The 15842-nt window shown below is 43.4% G+C and overlaps 1 long non-coding RNA gene across 1 annotated transcript; it reads left to right on the top strand.

Moving 5' to 3' along the window:
* Window positions 1-4879: 4879 nt before the first annotated feature.
* Window positions 4880-8706, top strand: LOC123741482 (uncharacterized). Its single transcript, XR_006769017.1, has 2 exons — window positions 4880-5085; window positions 7864-8706. It is a non-coding gene; the product is annotated as an uncharacterized lncRNA (long non-coding RNA).
* Window positions 8707-15842: the final 7136 nt, after the last annotated feature.

Here is a 15842-nt window from a genome sequence, read left to right as displayed (position 1 = left end):
CAGCCAGAGCCTGCCTCGATATCGTTCAGCTTTTTCCCGGGCTCTGAGAGCCTATGGGAGCCGTAGGAAGTGTCACGTTATTGCAAAGATCCTCAGTCTTCAATAAAAAGAGCCAAGATGAAACACAACTTTTCAGACAGGAATCTTCTCAGGTTTTGGCCTGCCATATGAGTTCTGTTATACTCACAGACACCATTCAAACAGTTTTAGAAACTTTAGGGTGTTTTCTATCCAAAGCCAATAATTATATGCATATTCTAGTTACTGGGCAGGAGTAGTAACCAGATTAAATCGGGTACGTTTTTTATCCAGCCGCGTCAATACTGCCCCCTAGCCCTAACAGGTTAAGGATCCGCACCTTTTTTTAAATTTTCACCTAAAATGATATACCCAAATCTAACTGTCTGTAGCTTAGGCCCTGAAGCAAGGATATGCATATTCTTGGTATCATTTGAAAGGAAATACTTTGGAGTTTCTGGAAATGTGAAAGAAATGTAGGAGAATATAACACAATAGATCTGGTAAAAGATAATACAAAGAAAAAAACAACCGTTCTTTTGTATTTTTTTTGTACCATCTTTAAAATGCAAGAGAAAGGCCATAATGTATTATTCCAGCCAAGGTGCAATTTAGATTTTGGCCATTAGATGGCAACAGTGTATGTGCAAAGTTTTAGACTGATCCAATGAACCATTGCATTTCTGTTCAAAATGTTGTATCATGACTGCCTAAATGTGCCTACTTTGTTTATTAATAACTTTTCACTCTCAAGAGCATGGTATTCTTTCACTGTAATACCTACTGTAAATTGGACAGTGCAGTTAGATTAACAAGAATTTAAGCTTTCTGCCAATACCAGATATGTCTATGTCCTGGGAAATGTTCTTGTTACTTACAACCTTATGCTAATCGCATTAGCCTACGTTAGCTCAACCGTCCCGTGGATGGGACACCAATCCCGAAGAAGTTTCAGTGACACTTCTATAATCTGAGTGGAAACTAGATTGCATACCAGAGAGAATACAATAGACATCAAGAAAGCCAGTTGATTATTGACAAGTTTTTCCAACACTTTTGATAAACAGGGTTAAATAGAAATTGGCCTATAACAGTTAGGATAAGCTTTTTTATTTTTTATTTAACCAGGTAGGCCAGTTGAGAACAAGTTCTCATTTACAACTGCGACCTGGCCAAGATGAAGCAAAGCAGTGCAACACAAACAACAACACAGAGTTATACATGGAATAAACAAACATACAGTCAATAACACAATAGAAAAGTCTATGTACAGTGTGTGCAAATGAGGTAAATTTAATCTCCCCCTTTAAATAAAGGACGCACATGGCTGCCTTCTAAGCAATGGGAACCTCCCCAGGAAGGAGAGACATGTTAAAAAGGTTGGAGATAGTCTTGGCGATGATAGGGGCTGCAACCTTATTTCTCATTTGCCTGAACGAGAACCAGTCAGCCTGAGTATGCGTGTGCCGAGCCTTTCGCAAAATAGAATTCTTGAGGCCAGTTCACGGTCGAACCAGAGGCTGAACCTGTTTTTAATTCTCATTTTCTTTATGGGGGCGTGTTTGTTAACAATACCACTGAAAATATAAAAAAGAAGGTCCAAGCGTCTTCGACAGAGGGGATCAAGCTGATTCTATCCCAATTTTACAGAGGCCAGTTTATGAAGGAAGTCTTGCTCATTAAAGTTTTTTAGCAAGCGTCTATGACAAATCAGGACAGGTCGTTTCACTGAGCAGCCATTACGAACACAGACTGTAAAACAGTGATCACTAAGGTACCAGTCTGGTGTTTTCTGCAACGACCTATCAGGAATATTTGTGAGGATAACATCAAGGAGAGTAGCCTTTTCTGGGTGTTTGGAGTCATGCCTTGTGGGATTGGTAATAAACTGAGAGAGATTTAGGGAGTCCCATTGTTTAAAGACTTGGTCAGGTGGATTAAGCATGTCCCAGGTTAGGTCACCTAGCAAGACAAATTCAGACTTAGTGTAAGGGGCCAGGAGAGAGTTTAGGGCAGGTAGGGTACAGGCTGGTGCTGATGGTTGACGATAACACCCAGAGCAGTCAACAAAGAGCTATTTGAAAGCTTAATGCTCAAAACCAGCAGATCAAATTGTTTGGAGACAGACTTGATAGAGACAACAGAGCACTGAAGATGTTTCTTGGTAAACATTGCCGCTCCACTACCTTTGGAAGATCTGTCTTGCATAAAAAGGTATTAACCAGAAAGGTTAACATCAGTGTTCAAAACACTTTCTTAACCACATCTCAGTAATGACCAACACATCTTGATTGGAGCTGTGAACCCAGACTTTCAATTGATACATTTTAGGTAATAAGCTTCTAGTGTTAACGTGCAGAAAACTCAGCCCTTTACGAGAGCAGAAATCAGTGAAGCAGAAATCAGCGAACAAGTCAGGATTGGGGCTAAGAACAGTAGACGGGCCAGGGTGTACATGCACAGTTCCAGATATCATCAGCAGTATTATAATCAGTGCGCAGCGGAGGACAGAAAGATCACTTCAGTGTTGATTTTTTTATGACATTTGAATGTGCATAAGATGGCAACAAGATTACATTGTACTTTCATATATAGGACAATATATAGACACAAGTTAATTAGCCTACATAAAATTCAGATCAGTCCAAAGTCTGCAGTGTGTGTGTAAGTGGGTGTGTGCTGGAGGCAAGGGAAAGCTTGGGAGAGAGGGGGGAGTAGGGTGGGGGTACCTGTACCAGACAGGGGGAAACAGGCCAGGGCAGACGAGGAACAGATCGCCAGGTGGGATCCAAGCAGCAGACAACGGGAGTAGGTGTCACATCTGCTTGGGAGAAGCTTTTTTTGGGAGGCTGAGTAGGAGAAGAGGCATTCAACCTTACCAGACAGGTGCGTGGTAGAGCAGATAAAAACGTCCATAGCGAAAAGCTTGTTAAAAAAAAACGTGGTAAAATTGGCTTGAGTTTCTATATTCGCCAGATATTCGGGCAATCAAACATCAATAGCTCACAAAAGATTTGCTGAGATGTGGATATTCTATACGCAACAGACCTGAAGAGCCTGCATATTCACATGTCTGGTGAGTATGAAGGCCATGGAAGAACTGGGACATTTTTAGCTTTCAGGAATTGTGTGCAGATCCTTGCAACATGGGGCCGTGCATTATCATGCTGAAATATGAGGTTATGGCGGCGGAAGAATGGCATGAAAATGGGCATTAGGATCTCGTCACAGTATCTCTGTGCATTCAAATTGCCATCAATAAAATGCAATTGTGTTCATTGTCCGTAGCTTATGCCTGCCCATACCATAACCCCATATGGGGCACTCTGTTCACAACGTTGACATCAGCAAACCGCTTGCCCACATGACACCATAGCTGTCTGCCATCTGTTGAAACCCAGGATTCATCCTTGAGCTATTGAAAGTGGGCATTTGCCCACTGAAGTCGGTTACGACGCCGAACTGCAGTCAGGTCAAGACCCTGGTGAGGATGATGATCACGCAGAGGCTCTTCCTTGAAACGGTTTCTTACAGCTTGTGCAGAAATCCTTAGGTTGTGCAAACCCGCAGTTTCATCAGCTGTCCGGGTGGCGGGTCTCAGACGATCCCACAGGTGAAGAAGCTGGATGTGGAGGTCCTGGGCTGGCATGGTTACAAGTGATCTGCGGTTGTGAGGCCGGTTGGACGTACTGCCAAATTTTCTAAAATGACTTTGGAGGCCGCTAATGGTAGAGAAATTAACATTCAATTCTCTGGCAACAGCTCTGGTGAACATTCCTGCAGTCAGCATGCCAATTGCACGCTCCCTGAAAACTTGAGACATCTGTGGCATTATGTTGTGTGACAAAACCCCACATTTTAGGGTGTCCTTCTATTGTCCCCAGCACAAGGTGCATCTGTGTAATGATCATGCTGTTTAATCAGCTTCTTGATATGCCACACCTGTCAGGTGAATGGATTATCTTGGCAAAGGAGAAATGCTCACTAACAGGGACGTAAACAAATATGCTCACAAAATTTGAGAGAAATAAGCTTTTTGTGCATATGGAACATTTCCGGGATATTTTATTTCAGCTCATGAAACATGGGACCAACACTTTACATGTTGCGTTTATATTTTTGTTCAGCGCACTTTGATGTCAAGTCATCTCATATTGTTGCTACTACCTTAGCTGTTGTGCTAGCTAACATGCTACTGAACAGAGATATTAGCATATTGACATGCATATTTGTATTAAAAGACAGCAACGTATTCACCTAAAAATGTCATTGTTTAGGCAAATCATTAGTTAGCTAGCTAGCTATTACATTAATTATGCAAAATTGTTTGCCAGAAAAAAACCTCTGGCGAACTGTTTGCCACTAGTGGCAATAAATATTATTGTTCCCAAAGGTTTGCCACAGATTCACCACTAGTGGCAAACATTTGCACACTTCTGGTAACATTTTGTGGCACACTATTTAGTTTGAGCAAATTTGACGCAAACTTGCGGGACGTTTAATACCACAAATGTAATTTTTAAGGGGGCTTATGCTTGTGACCACGTGGGTTTGAATGCCAGACTCACCGATACTTTGTCACGGACCCTCTCCTCACTTCCCTCCTCTCTTCAATAAAATGTCTGATAAATACAAAAAAAAAACATGCATGGACGACTGTTACACCAGGAGATAACACAAGCTCAAGGTAACGTCAGGAAAACGTCATTAAAAAGGGTAGTATTTGATTGGCACTGCTTTGATTTACACTCAAATAGAACATACTGGAAAGCGCCTCCCAAATACCTGTATTGAGCAAAGCTAAGCGGCACAAACGTTCAATGTTATCTGAAGATTTGGCTGCTTAGCGGCTCTTACCGAAGCTAAGGTGTTGTTTTGTGTCCTGGAGATGGCTACAACATCGACCATGTTCGGTCTAACAGACTGCTCCCCCATATGCCTGCACTGTCTTGTGTTGCTGTCTGTTGCTGTGAGCTACCCATAGTTACTGTAGGTTGTTGCTAAGGGAGATAGACAGGCTCAAGGTTGGCATGCTGGTGGATATAGATACTCTCCACACCAACTCAGGTAGGCCTGTATGATATGGATAATATTAGGTAGTCCATACTGTAGGTAGCCTGTATGATATGGATAATGTTAGGTATTCCATACTGTAGGTAGCCTGTATGATATGGATAATATTAGGTATTCCATACTGTAGGTAGCCTGTATGATATGGATAATATTAGGTATTCCATACTGTAGGTAGGCCTGTATGAAATGGAAAATATAAGGTAATTATGATTAAGTAAGAAGGCAGTACTGAGCCAATTCAAGTATGAATGACTGATTTTATGAGCCATGTTCTTCAAAACCCCAGCAAATAAATGTAATGGGTCAATTGTTAGCCTAAGCCCTAGGCTAAATGTAGCACCTACCTTTAACTCAAAGGAACATATAACTTGAAGAATCAGCAGGTCGGTTTTCCCATTGTAACTTGGCACCCTGTTTTTTTATTGGTTTGCTGCTCATGAGGATCAGTCATCTATCTACAGACCGTCTATAAAATGCATTTGTCCTGAATAATTTAGGGGTTTCTGCTTGTCCATAGTCCTGCAGTTAATGCAGAGGGCTGTTCTGGTCCTCTCCAACTCTTTCGAGGCACTGAGGACATGGGCTTGCGTCCTAAATGGCACCCTATTCCCTATATAGTGCACTACTTTTGACCAGAGCCCTATTCCCTATATAGCGCACTACTTTTGACCAGAGCCCTATTCCCTATATAGCGCACTACTTTTGACCAGAGCCCTATTCCCTATATAGCACACTTCATTTGAACAGTGTCCTATGATAGTAGTGAACTAAACAGTGAATAGGGTGCCACTTGGGATGCACTGCCATGATGTCTGTGATGTCACAGAATACAGTAGCACTGCTATGATGTCAGTGATGTCACAGAGTACAGTAGCACTGCCATGATGGCAGTGATGTCACAGAGTACAGTAGCACTGCCATGATGTCAGTGATGCCACAGAGTACAGTAGCACTGCCATGATGTCAGTGATGCCACAGAGTACAGTAGCACTGCCATGATGTCAGAGTACAGTAGCACTGCCATGATGTCACAGAGTACAGTAGCACTGCCATGATGTCACAGAGTACAGTAGCACTGCCATGATGTCACAGAGTACAGTAGCACTACCATGATGTCACAGAGTACAGTAGCACTGCCATGATGTCACAGAGTACAGTAGCACTGCCAGAGAGTGATGTCACAGAGTACAGTAGCACTGCCATGATGTCACAGAGTACAGTAGCACTACCATGATGTCAGTGATGCCACAGAGTACAGTAGCACTGCCATGATGTCAGAGTACAGTAGCACTGCCATGATGTCACAGAGTACAGTAGCACTGCCATGATGTCACAGAGTACAGTAGCACTGCCATGATGTCACAGAGTACAGTAGCACTGCCATGATGTCACAGAGTACAGTAGCACTGCCATGATGTCACAGAGTACAGTAGCACTACCATGATGTCACAGAGTACAGTAGCACTGCCATGATGTCAGTGATGTCACAGAGTACAGTAGCACTGCCATGATGTCAGAGTACAGTAGCACTGCCATGATGTCAGAGTACAGTAGCACTACCATGATGTCACAGAGTACAGTAGCACTGCCATGATGTCGTATCACAGAGTACAATAGCACTACCATGATGTCAGAGTACAGTAGCACTGCCATGATGTCAGTGATGTCACAGAGTACAGTAGCACTGCCATGATGTCAGAGTACAGTAGCACTGCCATGATGTCACAGAGTACAGTAGCACTGCCATGATGTCAGTGATGTCACAGAGTACAATAGCACTACCATGATGTCAGAGTACAGTAGCACTGCCATGATGTCAGTGATGTCACAGAGTACAGTAGCACTGCCATGATGTCAGAGTACAGTAGCACTGCAGCATCGGCTCAAAGTTCATGACAGCTGCTGGTGCTGTATAAGAGGAACACTTCCCTTTGACAAATCCATCCTGAACTGCACTGGATTCATTTACCGGTAGAGGCATTTATTGACGCAAACTAAGTTCGGTACATAATCATAGTGTGTATATTACTGTGTGTAGGTAATATATATTTTTTTACAATTGTGTTCATTCAGCACCATTCAGTGACTCACATTCAGTAGATGTGGGCCTGTTGCTGGAATCAAATGAAACAACCCTGATGTTGCTAGCACCATCCTCTAACCCACTAAACCTATTATAACCACATGACAAGGACAGACATGTTTGTGATTGACTTCACATACAGACACAGTCGAGAGCGACGAGAGGAGAGGGTGAGCAACAACTCCTGCCTGGAATCATAGGAATGGTCCCATCTGTGCAGTATGGCCAACTACTATAGTCATTCTTATGACAATTAACATAGTGTAGGAGTTAGCAAGATGGCACAAACAGATCTGGGACCATGCCAATGGAGTCCCACTATCCTTCCATATATATATATACAGTATTTTGGAATATTTATTTAGACAGATGGGAGGAGATTGTGAGACTGATGAGGTACACTGCATTCCAGAGTTGGCAGTTTTGTTGCCACTTGACAGACTCCACAACCCCCCAGACCGGATCCAGAGTGGTTGTGTCGGATGGCTTTATGCTCTGGGTTCACTGTCTGGCTCTTTCCCAGGCACTAATGGATCTCACTGTATATATGCTAAGATTTGACAAGCACTGCTTTAGGTTTCCAATCCAGGCTTACCCGGTTTTCTCACACCTGATGAAACATTTTCTCTACACTTGTTGTCTCTGCAACCACCAACTCTTTTTGTCGGCTATCTTTGTTTTCTCCTCAGACCTACAATAAGGAGCCAGAGCAACAAATACAGTGTGTACAAGTCCATCGTGGGGAATAGCCACAGCTTCCACATGTTCCCTCACAGCCACTGCATGCTGCCTGTGCGGGTGCGCACCGTCCTGAACAAGATCCACGTAACCTGCAGCCAGTTTGACCACTGGGAAAACGAAGTGCGGCGCTCCGGGGACATGAGGGGAAGCAGGTCCCACTCCTCTGAGGGCCATCGTGAGGCCCTTATCCATCCTCATGGCTTAGGCAAGAGAGACTGGGCTCTGGAAGATGTACTGTACGACAACAAAGCCTCATAGATAACCTGACTGTCTGGGTGTTGTTATCACCGTGCTCCAAGTATTTGGGCATCTTGTCTAGAGCAGAGCGATGTTTGGTTTGACCTAGATAGGTATCTTTTGACGTGTATTGGCTCTCCATGTATCTGTGTTGTAAGTTTTTGTAGCAGTTGAAAGACTGAACCTGAGAGAGGCACATCATCTAAGTATAACGGTGGCTTCCCCCTTGTGTTCCAGGAGGGGCTCATCCATTCATCCATCTACCCATCTATTTACTAATCTATTCATTGATTAATTGATTGATTCAATAATTCATCCATTCAGCCATCAACCCATCCATCCATTCATCTACTCTTCTGTTCATTCATCCAACCATCCATGTAGTAGTCTGTAGCCAGCTCATGTCACTGTTTTCTTTGAAAATATGAACAGTTTATCTAACAATATACAATCTAATTACATTTAACTTTAGTTGACAGTTCTACATCAGTTTCAGAAGTTAACTTTCACTGTTTTCCTCAAATAATACACATATGTAAGTGTGCTCCAGCAAACCTAATAGCGTTTACTAAGAAACAGTAGTCAAATGAGCTCATGTTCTACTGATGTTCTAATGATTGACTGGAGAACTTATACAGGACTCTGGGGTTTTAATATACAGTGCTTTCGGAAAGTATTCAGACCCCTTGACTTTTTCCACATTTTGTTAGGTCACAGCCTTATTCTAAAATTGATTAAATTTGATTTAAAAAAGCAAAAACAGGTAGAGTAAAACAGAAATATCACATTTACATAAGTACTCAGACCCTTTACTCAGTACTTTTGTTGAAGCATCTTTGGCAGCAATTACAGCCTCAAGTCTTCTTGGGTATGTAATACGCTACAAGTTTGGCACACCTGTATTTGGGTAGTTTCTCCATTTCTTCTCTGCAGACCCTCTCAAGCTCTGGAATCTGGATTGGCCACTCAAGGACATTCAGAGACTTGTCCCAAAGCCCCACCTGTGCTGTCTTGGCTGTGTGTTTAGGGTCGTTGTCCTGTTGTAAGGTAAACCGTTGCCCCGGTCTGAGGTCCTGAACGCTGTGGAGCAGATTTTCATCAAGGATCTCCCTGTACTTTGCTCCGTTCATCTTTGCCTCAATCCTGAGTAACCTCCCAGTCCCCGCCGCTGAAAAACAACCTGACAGCATGATGCTGCCACCACCATGCTTCACAGTAGGGATGGTGCCAGGTTTCCTCCAGATGTGACACTTGGCATTAAGGCCAACGAGTTGAATCCTGGTTTCATCAGACCATAGAATCTTGTTTCTCATGGTCTGAGGGTCTTTAGGTGCCTTTTGGCAAACTCCAAGCGGGCTGTCATGTGCCTTTTACATCAGGTTCTTGGTCACCTCACTGACCAAGGCCCTTCTCCCCTGATTGCTCAGTTTGACCAAGCGGCCAGCTCTAGGAAGAGTCTTGGTGGTTCCAAACTTCTTCCATTTAAGAATGATGGAGGCCACTGTGTTCTTGGGGACCTTCAATGCTGCAGAAATGTTTTCGTACCCTTCCCCAGATCGGTGCCTCGACACAATCCTGTCTCGGAGCTCGACGGACAATTCCTTCGACCTCATGGCTTGGTTTTTGCTCTGACATGCACTGTCAACTGTGGCACCTTATCTAGACAGGTGTGTGCCTTTCCAAATCATGTCCAATCAATTGAATTTACCACAGGTGGACTCCAATCAAGTTGTAGAAACAACTAAAGGATGATCAATAGAAACAGGATGCATCTGAGCTCAATTTCGAGTCTCATAGTATAGGGTCTGATTACTTATTTAAATAAGGTATTTCTGTTTTAAATGTTTTATTAATTAGCAAACATTTCTTAACCTGTTTTCACTTTCACATTATTGGTTATTGTGTGTAGATTGCTTTGGACTTTTTTGTTTTAATCCATTTTAGAATAGGTCTGTAACGTAACAAAATGTGGAAAAAGTCAAGGGGTCTGAATACATTCCGAATGCACTGTATACACCACATTACCAAAAGTGTGTGGACGCCTGCTCGTTGAGCATCTCATTCCAAAATCATGGGCATTGTGTCGCTGGGCAGCTCTCGGCTGTGCTTCCCTTTGTAGTCTGTAATGATTTTCAAGCCTTGCCACATCCGACGAGCGTCAGAGCTGGTGTAGTACGGTTCGATCTTAGTCCTGTATTGAGGATTTGCCTGTTTGATGGTTCGTCGGAGGGCATAGCGGGATTTCTTATAAGCTTCCGGGTTAGAGTCCCTCTTCTTGAAAGTGGCAGCTCTAGCCTTTAGCTCAGTGTGGATGTTGCCTGTAATCTATGGCTTCTGGTTGGGGTATGTACGTATGGTCACTGTTGGGACGATGTCATCGATGCACTTATTGATGAAGCCAATGACTGATGTGGCGTATTCCTCAATGCTTTATGAGGAATCCCAGAATGTATTCCAGTCTGTGCTAGCAAAACAGTCCTGTAGCTTAGCATCTGCTTCATCTGACCACTTTTTATTGATCGAGTCACTGGTGCTTCCTACTTTAATTGTTGCTTGTAAGCAGGAATCAGGAGAATATACTCGTTAGTGATGCACCGATATTACATCTTTGGCTGATACTGATATCCAATATTTTCTTTTCCCAAATGAAAATGATACCGATGACCAATACTTGAAATTTTAGCGGCTTTTTAAGCATTCTAGTAAACGCAGCAGTCTAAGGGACTGTATCTCAGTGCAAGAGGCGTCACTACAGTCCCTGGTTCGAACCCAGGCTGTATCACATCCGGTCGTGATTGGGAGTCCCATAGGGCGGCGCACAATTGGTCCAGCATCGTCCGGGTTTGGCCGGGGTAGGCCGTAAATAAGAATTTGTTCTTAACTGACTTGCCTAGTTAAATAAAGGTTACACACACACACACACACACACCACACTGACCAAAAGGTTATTTTGCTGGCATTTACGTATGTCCCCATTATCAGTAAAATATATTCAAAACCTATTTCTTTCACTTACTTGCTGTGCTGTTTCGTTGTTCATTTGTTCAGTCATTTCATTCTCAACCAGGATAACTATGGAACGCCGTTTGAAATAACACTATTTGACGTGTCAAATAAGCTTGTTGACCAATCAGGACCTGAATATGACTGCATGTCACATAATAATTTAACGCGTTCATACATTTTTTGCATAGTTATTACACATTGATTACACTATCCCTCGTATTTCATATTTCACAACGATTCATCGATACGTATGCTATGATGCTGGTAAAGTTGTCTCGCGCACCTACAGTGCTGGTCATAAAAAAAAAAAGCTAGCTAGCTCATGGACGCAAACAATGTTCTTCCCCAAAAACATAGCTAAATGACATATCTGTTTCAGTTGCTATAGTTAGCTATATAGCTAGCTGTCATCATCTAAAATAACCCTAATTTATAAGACAGTTCTTACATTTTACATTTACATTTAAGTCATTTAGCAGACGCTCTTATCCAGAGCGACTTACAAAATGGTGCATTCACCTTATGATATCCAGTGGAACAACCACTTTACAATAGTGCATCTAAATCTTTTAAGGGGGGGGGGGGGTTTTAGAAGGATTACTTTATCCTATCCTAGGTATTCCTTAAAGAGGTGGGGTTTCAGGTGTCTCCGGAAGGTGGTGATTGACTCCGCTGTCCTGGCGTCGTGAGGGAGCTTGTTCCACCATTGGGGTGCCAGAGCAGCGAACAGTTTTGACTGGGCTGAGCGGGAACTGTGCTTCCTCAGAGGTAGGGGGGCCAGCAGGCCAGTGGTGGATGAACGCAGTGCCCTTGTTTGGGTGTAGGGCCTGATCAGAGCCTGAAGGTATGTAGGTGCCGTTCCCTTCACAGCTCCGTAGGCAATCACCATGGTCTTGTAGCGGATGCGAGCTTCAACTGGAAGCCAGTGGAGAGAGCGGAGGAGCGGGGTGACGTGAGAGAACTTGGGAAGGTTGAACACCAGACGGGCTGTTTATTAGTTCTTATTTGATTAATGGTCGGTGTCAGTAACTGCTAGGAGTGGTGGTAGGAGTCAGGCGCAGAGAGCAGAGTTAAGGAAATTTGTGTTTATTCCATAAAACACCAAACGGTCGACGCCAACACAACCGGTGTGAAAAATGCAAAGTGCCCAGAACAACAGGTACACAGCATGCATATAAAATAACACTTGTCGATCGCCAGCACATCCAATAACAAAAACACACTCTGACGCAAAATAATCCCGCACAAACCTGGGCGGGCTAAACAGGCTTAAATAACCATAAATCAAGAGACCCAAATGAGGAACAGGTGCAAACAATAAGACATACCAAACGAAAAGGAAAAAGGGATCAGCGGCGGCTAGTAGGCCGGTGACGACGACCGCCGAGCGCCGCCCGAGCAGGCAGGGGAGCCACCTTCGGTGGGATTCGTGACAGTCGGACCCATTTCTGTGAAGTTAGCCACAATAAGGATTAGCCACAATAGTGGACTTTGCGGTTAGCCTTCAAAATAAGTATGGTATAATTCTACTATTTGTATTCATTTGCATCACTGTCAATTACATACTTTTATTTTGAAGGTAAACCGCAAATTCCACTATTGTGCCTAATCCTTATTGTGGCTAGTTTCACAACACATAACCCGGTCCGGTCGAGCCTCACTAGCCAGATGAAACTAGCTGGGTGCTTATAACATTAGCTTTTGGCAACAGCGTTAAGTAGCTGGATAGTTATTTATTTTCATGAACTGAAGTTCAATTTCAATAGGCAAACAATAAGTGGCAACCTAGCTAATACTTACTCACAAGGATTCCTAAATCATTTCTAAGAATAATGAAAATGACAGAGGTTTCTACTGGTCATTATTTTCAGGCTGGTTGTATTGGTGCTTGCTAGGTACCAAGCTAAAGCTAGCTACCCCAGAAGTTGCGGTCGAACAAATGATGCTTTATTACCAATGTGGTATTGTAAACACATCGTTCATGGCCGGTGTTTGCTTGTTAGCATACTTTTTTTGTACAGCTTTGACAGTGCCACTGTATTTTATTTTTTGACACGCAAAGACCCAAACGGCTTTCCATAGTATGTATGTCGTGAAGCTAATAGCAGTGACGCTATTACTGTGTAACTCCGGTAGGGCAACATCTGAAAAATAGCGCACTTGGTAGTGTGTACCGGTGCTCAACCATTCAGCGAAAGCCAACATCACCCATGACAGAGAACGGTTGATTGTCAAGGGCAATGAATTCCATTATCTTGGCTTTAATGGATTTCGCCTTTAAGTTGTCTCGTTGAAATGTTGTTATTCTTTCAAATGACTGCTCCACTTGTTGACTGCTCGATCCACACACACTAGTTTAGGAATCCCGTGTTGCACGTACAGCGCAACATTTTACATGGCGTCATTACCTACGTTATATAGGTATGCACGTCAGCTTTGACATCGGTTTTGCACATCGGCGTTAAACTAGACATCGGCCGATACCGATAATGGCATTTTTTGCTAATATCGGACAATTCCGATATGTTCATCTGATATATCGTGCAACCCTAATAAATATGGTCAGATTTGCCAAATGGAGGGCGAGGGAGAGCTTTGTATGCGTCTCTATGTGTGGACTGAAAGTGGTCCAGTTTTTTCCCTTTGGTTGCACCGTTATCATGCTGATAGGCATCTGGTGAGACGGGTTTAAGGTTCCCTGCATTAAAGTCCCCGGCCACTAGGAGCGCAGCCTCTGGGTGAGCGGTTTCCTGTTTGCTTATGGTGGAATACAGCTCATTGAGTGCGTTCTTAGTGCCAGCATCAGTCTATGGTGGTATGTAGACAGCTATGAAAAAAAAATACAAAACTCTCTAGGTAGAGGTCTACAGCTTATCATGAGATACTCTACCTCAGGTGAGCAAAACCTTGAGTCTTCCTTAGATATCGTGCACCAGCTGTTATTTACAAAAATACATAGTCCGCCGCCCCTTGTCTTACCAGAGGCTGCTGTTCTATCCTGCTGATACAGCATTTAACCAGCCAGCTGAATGTTGATAATGTTGTCGTTCAGCCACGACTCTGTGAAGCATAAGATCTTACAGATTTGAATGTCTCGTTGGTAGTTTCATTTTCCACGTAGGCCATTGATTTTATTTTCCAAAGATTGCATGTTTGCTGGCAGAATGGAAGGCAGTTGGGGTTTATTCGATCGCCTACGAATTCTCAGAAGGCAGACCGCCCTCTGGCCCCTTTTCTCCGCCTTCTCTTCACGCACATGACAGGGGTCTGGGCCTGTTCCCGGGAAAGCAGTATATCATTCACGTGGGGCTCATTGGACTCGTTAAAGGAAAAAAAAGGATTCTGCCAGTTGTTGGTGAGTAATCGCAGTTCTGATGTCCAAAAGTTATTTTCGGTCATAAGAGACGGTAGCAGCAACATTATGTACAGAATACGTTTTTAAAAAAGTTACAAAGAAACATCATTGGTTAGGAACACGTAAAACGTCGCCTTTGGTGATCTCCAGATCATTATTTCTCCTCTACCAAACTTAACAGTTGGCACTATGCATTCAGGCAGGTAGCGTTCTCCTGGGATCCGCCAAACCCAGATTCGGACTGCCAGATGGTGAAGCCTTTTTACACGCTACGCGCTTCTGCACTCGGCGATCTCGTTTTGTGAGCTTGTGTGGCCTACCACTTTGCGGCTGAGCCATTGTTGCTCCTAGACGTTTCCACTTCACAAACACAGAACTTACAGCTCTAGCAGGGAAAAAATTTGACGAACTTACTTGTTGGAAAGGTGGCATCCTATGAGGGTGCCACGCTGAAGGTCACTGAGCTCTTCAGTAAGGCCATTCTACTGCCAATGTCTGTCTATGTAGATGTGCTCGATTTTATTCACCTGTCAGCAATGGGTCTGGCTGAAATAGCTGAATGCACTCATTTGAAGGCGTGTCCACATACCATTCTACTACCAATGTCTGTAATGGAGATTGCATGGCTGTGTGCTCAATTTTATTTACCTGTCAGCAACGGGTGTGGCTGAAATAGCTGAATGCACTCATTTGAAGGCGTGTCTTCATACCATTCATACTGCCAATGTCTGTCTATGGAGATTGCATGGCTGTATGCTCAATTTTATTTACCTGTCAGCAACGGGTGTGGCTGAAATAGCTGAATGCACTCATTTGAAGGCTTATCCACATACTGCTGGAGATATAGTGTATCTTTCTGCTGACCTAGCAGAAATGGCTTTTGTGGGCTTAGTCGGCAGTGCAGTGATAAAGAAATGTGTTTTCTGTCAGCTCAAAAGGATTGGGTATCTCTTCTTCCAAGGGATCTGATCCTCATTGACAGAAGGTACAAAAGGTACACAGAGGGTCAGCCTTGTGTGTCACACACCTGGGTCGTAGCCTAGTCATTAGGAGCAAAACTGACTTGAGCTCGGTGCGGGACTACTTGAACTTGTTCAGTAAGAAATACTAATTTCGTTTTCCATTGCAAAATGTTGTGCTACGCTGTGCTCTATTGAATAAGACTGTGAATGGAGCAGGAACAGAGAGCTGTAGCGATGGTTGGTGTCCTAGAAAGCCCCACTGTGTACTAGTACACTTGCTTCCTCTATTATCAAGTGCTAAACTCTCAATGGCACCAGCATGTTTTAATTTGTCATGTCCCTTTGAGACAACTAAGGTCCCCATGAG

Source organism: Salmo salar, chromosome ssa01, assembly GCF_905237065.1.
Source record: "Salmo salar chromosome ssa01, Ssal_v3.1, whole genome shotgun sequence".
Taxonomy (NCBI): domain Eukaryota; kingdom Metazoa; phylum Chordata; class Actinopteri; order Salmoniformes; family Salmonidae; genus Salmo; species Salmo salar.
This window is presented reverse-complemented; position numbering and strand designations above follow the sequence as displayed.